Below are 5,534 nucleotides of genomic sequence, written 5' to 3'. Positions count from 1 at the left end.
CATTCAGTGGCTGTTAAGTGTTGAGGAAAACTTTCAGAATGGGTGCTGATTGGCATGGAAATTCTGCAAGGAAGAGGAAGAGGAGAGAAGGAAGGAGATCACCGATGACCAGATTCCCATCTATGGCCTCTAGTCACCCCCCCCCCATCACTTCAGTTAGCATTTTATTTTTGCGACCACTTGGAGATATCCTGGCCCTGAAATGGGTGATGTTTCATTTCGTTCATTCATTCCCTTACCCTGGGGAAAATCTCTGGTTTCCCTTTGGGTTTCCTTTATTTTTTCTGGTGCAGAACTGAGGAGAATAAGGGAGAGGGAAGGAGGAGAGGACATGGCCACACATGAGGGCCACCCCTTCCTGCCCACATTCTACCTCCTTCCCTAACTTCTCCTCATTCAGAAATTTGCCTGTTCCTCCCCCCTACCTCCGTCATCCCTCCCACCACCTGCCCCCTGCTGACTCACCTGGCATGACTGGACAGCGGCCTATTGACAGTACTGCCAGCGACTACACTGGTGACTTCCTTGTGTTCACCAGCATCATAGGCAAGCACAATGACATTGCATGATGCATACCAGATCCAAGCACTTCCACCTGGATCTTGATGCTTCTGTCAGCAGAAAGCATGTCCTGCATGTGTTACAGTTGGGATAGGATTGGGCTGTTTGACGCAACTGCTCTACTCATATGACCCTTGTTTCTTCCTGCATTTTGTGTTATGTCTTTACCCTTCCATAGTAAAAACAGTGGTATCTTGGATGCTGCCTTCTCTTTACTTGTGTAGATCTTCCCTCTGCACCATAATGGGAAAAGAAGGGCAGAGTTCCTTTCGTTGGACTTCCAACTGATGACACTCAGTAGCAAAATCATCCATGGATTCAGGTCATCAGGATTTACTGTTTTTCAAAAGCATGTAATCTACTGAACAATTAACAGAGGAAAAGCAGGCATGACTATGGCGCCTTGTATTCTTAGAATGGGGAGTAGGGAAGGGTGAGAAGAAAGGAGGAAGTCAGTCATGCAACTCAATGCTGTTTTGTCATTGCCCACTTTTCACTGTTCTGCTGTAGTCTCAGTAGAAGCTTCAGGAACATTCAGTTCACTAACAGACCAATCCCAATCTTCCCGGAGCCCGCTGGAGCAGCAGTGCCAAAGTGGACGCAAGGAAGCAGTTGGAGGTCTTGGGACCTTTTGTTCCTTTTCTCCGGGGTAAAGCCCCAAGCCCTGCAATGGGGCTTCTCAAGTCTGTGCTGGCTATTTTGTCAGAGGTGTGACTTATGGAACATTTGCAACACTCTGCACCTGCAGTATGCCAGCAGGACAAGCTCAGGATTGGGCTCTCAGTCAGCACCACAGGCCAAGGAGAACAAGATGTTTACAACCACCATGTTATTCCCCTTTCCTTGGGACCAAGGATCTCTATCACTGAGAAATGCAAGCCTGCTGAAAGTGCAACATGGATTCATTGAAGTAGCAGAAAACTGACTAGCCAAGAAAGCGAAACTGAAGTTGTTTCAGGACCTGTGACTTTGTAGTACTAAGTAATACTTAATCTGTACCTAGAGCAGCAGTTGAGTTGAACCACCTGCCTGTACAATTAGGTGGGATGTGCTATGGGGGTGAGGGAGATGTACATACCTATGTTCCTCCTCCTTGAATTGAGATGCATTGTCCAAACCGACCAACAATGTGACCTACACATCTGCCGCTCTGCTTGAGATTAGTATTTGTATGCATAGAAACCACCAGAAAACACTGATCAGACTGTTGATTGCTTAAGACGTCCTAGATTATTTTCCAACTATGAAGAAGACACAACTTGTCCGTAGGATTACATAGAGACTGGGGGTGGGAGGTGTGTGATGAACTGGGAACATTAGTTAGTGCTGCAGATGTTTGTGTCTTACCAGCTGCTCTCTGGTATTTAGGTTAGGTCTCAGTACAATAATATAGCACTTGGGGAGAAAAATGCATCCTAGTAGCCCAGCACTGGAAGCCAAGATGGAGAAGATCTCCACAGCCACCATATATTTCCCCCTGGTGCTCAGATATGCTGGGACAAAGGACACCCAAACACTGCAAAAGACCAGCATGCTGAAGGTGATCAGCTTGGCCTCATTAAACGGATTAGGCAATGCCCTGGCTAAGAAAGCCACAGTGAAGCTGATGATGGCCAGAAGCCCCAGGTAGCTCAGGACTAGATAGAACATGAGGTCTGAGCCTTCGTTGCACTGCACTGTGATCTGACAGATCTGGGAGTGCATGTCTAATTCTGGGAATGGTGGGGACATTGCAAGCCACACAGCACAGAGGACAGCTTGAATAAGACTACAGGGAACAATGACTGACACTGCCAGCCTCTTCCCTACCCACTTCCTCATCCTGTTTCCTGGCTTGGTGGCCATGAAGGCCACAATGACAGTGACAGTTTTGGCCAACACGCAAGAAATGGCAGTGGAGAAAATGATGCCAAACAGTGTTTGACGGAGAAGGCAGGTCACTGACCCAGGCCTCCCAATGAAGAGAAAGGGGCAGAGAAAGCCAAGCAGCAGAGAAGCGAGCAAGGCATAGGTGATGCCCCAGTTGTTGGCCTTGACAATGGGAGTATTTTGGTGCTTTATGAAGGTCCACTTCACCAAAACTGTGACCAGAGAAAGGAAAAGAGCAAAAAAAGCCAAAGTAATTCCCAAGGGCTCTTCATAGGAGAGGAAGGTGATATGTTTGGGGATACACCGATCCTGGTTCTTGTTTGGATGCTGATCCTCAGGGCACAGATGACAATCCTCTGCATCTGAAAAAAAAGCCAAAAGTTTTATATTTTAACAAGGGGCATCTGTCCTCACAAGTTAGATGACTACGACCTGCCCTAACTGTGACATGAAATATGGAACATAGAAGAGAATTCTAGCAGAGCTTTTTTATTCCCATAGATGAGAATTTTTCAAAAATTAACAGAAAAGAATTCCTGAAGTGCATGTATTTCAGTAACTATCGGAAATGATCAGCGATTTTGACTAAATTATCATTAAAATATTATAGACATGTGTGAAACTATCTTTCCAAAGTTTGAAGGAGTTCTTCCCTGTCCCCCAATATTTGATCGGATTCAGCAACAGAAACCCAATAGACATATCTGGTAGAACTGAAATTCTAACATAATGTGGTATTCAAAGTAATATGTGAGCAATAATAATAATAATAATAATAATAATAATAATAATAATAATAATAATAATAATAATAATGATGATGATGATGATGATGATGATGTCACTTGTGCCAGCCCATTGATGTCGGGAAATTGCCGTGAAGCACTTTTGTGCAAGGAGGCTGGCACATAGGTGTGCACCGACCTCTGAAGGCCAATGAAAACCCCGTTTGGCCAGCCCAAGAGGGAAGCCTGTGCCAGCCAAATCAGGCTGGTAAAGTGGTCAGGGGCCATGGAGAAGACAGGGTGGAGGCATTTTAGGGCAGGGGAAGGGTGGGTGGTGGCTGGGCTCGTGGGTGGGGGGTCTGGTGAGTGAGAGGTTGGGGCCAGGATCCAGCACTTATGTCGGATCCTATCCCTGGTTCCAGGCAGCCCAGAGCACCTCCAGACTGCTTGGATCTGTGCCATCTCTTGAGGTGGCACAGATCTGAGTAGCCCCATTGGGGCTGCTGTGGCTTTACCTGAGGCAAGGGGAAGCAATTTCCCTTTCCCCGGGCTGAGTCACTATTGGCTCCAACCCTGCTCTGGATGTGGAGCAGGCCTGCTGCCTGCTCCAGGGCAATTTAGAATGGGATGTAAAACACATATGCGAACCAATTGTTCAAATAAATCAATTGATAACCAAACAGCAAATCTTCTCTTTATAGCTCTGCGTTCTTTTGCTTACCTCTCTGGATTGAAATCCTCCCTTCAGAGCACTGAACGCAATCATAGCAGCAAATCTGCGCTCCCTGGCGGACAATCCTGCTGTGGGCAGGATGGCAACTCTCAACACACACAGACTGGGGAAGTGCCTAATGAGAAGCAAAAGGAAGGAGAAATGAGGCACCATCAGTGCGCATGACTTTGACAGGGTGCACCACAACAGTGCTGACAGGCTTACGATTCTTCATAGAAATGAGCATCACTTTCAGCTTGATCATTAAACCATAATGGACACCTCCTGTCCTGTTCTGCTTGGACTTGGACTGAACTGCCACACTGAACTAATGCTGGTTCACAGACACAGATCAAGAACCCTTTTCAATATATTGATAAGCACGCAGGCTGATATGGGCAGTTGTATGAGTTGCAGAAGTTGCCTTGCTTAAACCAGTCAAAGACCAGTATCCCTAGTCTCACTGAGTAATGGGTGAAAAGTCTTCTTCAAGGAGTGGTGGACTTGAGGTGGGTGGTGCAGCCCTAACCTGCCTTGACTCCTTCAGGAATTCTCAGTGATAGGTTGGGATAGTCAGCAGACCATCTGGAGCTTGGAGACAGGATGGAAATGCCTAAATGAAAAGTGGGAATATGTGGAGAGAGACTGAGGGTCCAGTCCTGTCCAACTTTCCAGTACTGGTGCAGCTGCAATGCAGCCCTTAGGCAAGGGAATAAAGGAACCTTGTGGAGGCCCCCATAACTAATCTCCCTCCACAGGATGCAACCCATTGGCACAGCTACTGCCAGGGTTGGAAAGCTAGATGGGATTTGGACCAAAAATAGGCAGCATAGTTAAGTCTGACTATAGCTCACACATTTATTATTTGACACTAATTTGGCCTGTTGTATGCCAACACATGTCTTGAGTCTTATGAATGTATATGAGCAATAATAGACGTGCAGTGCAATCCTAATTTGTGCTGGAAACAGGCAGGCCTGCAGGCCTGTGCTGTATCCAGCACAAGTTTCCGGCACTTAGTGTCTCAGCATGGGGCAAGAGGAATTCCTTACCCTGGGGAGAGCCACTGCAGCACCAATGGGGCTACTTGGATCTGCACCACCTCCGGAGGTAGTGCAAATCCAAGCAGCCTGGCACTCCCCCAGGCTGCCTGGGAATGGGGTTAGGATCCTGCTTAACAGCTGGATCCCGGCCCCGCCTCCTGACCTTGCCTGCCTGCCCCCAGGACTGCCTGCTGCCTGCCCTGAAATGCCTCCTCCCTGCCCTCCCCACGCCCCTCTGACTCCTGTGACAGTCAAAGTTGGCCCGAGCAAACTCACCATCCCCGGGGCCCACAATGGCGCAGATAGGCTGGCGCTGACCTAACTGCTTCCAGGGTGATGTAAAAGTGCTTTCTGTCACTTTTGCAACACTCCTGGGCCAGCACAAGGGACTTGCGCTGGCCTAACTACTAGTTAGGATTGCGCCCTTATAGTCTTCTGAGTATTTTACATAGTACCCCTGAGTAACAGTCCCCACCTGATGAAACTTCTGGTTCCACACAATGGCACTTCTGGTCATGGTGAATTCTTTCCCCGCAGGAGCCTGGGCATCCATCCGTCCAACATGGGCTTTGTGGTAAGATCTGTTGTGGAAGGGGATGGTGTTGATGATATCATATCTGGCGG

This window comes from Tiliqua scincoides, chromosome 5 (genome assembly GCF_035046505.1).
Source record: "Tiliqua scincoides isolate rTilSci1 chromosome 5, rTilSci1.hap2, whole genome shotgun sequence".
NCBI lineage: Eukaryota > Metazoa > Chordata > Lepidosauria > Squamata > Scincidae > Tiliqua > Tiliqua scincoides.
The sequence above is the reverse complement of the archived record's forward strand: the minus strand, read 5'-3'. Positions refer to the sequence as shown.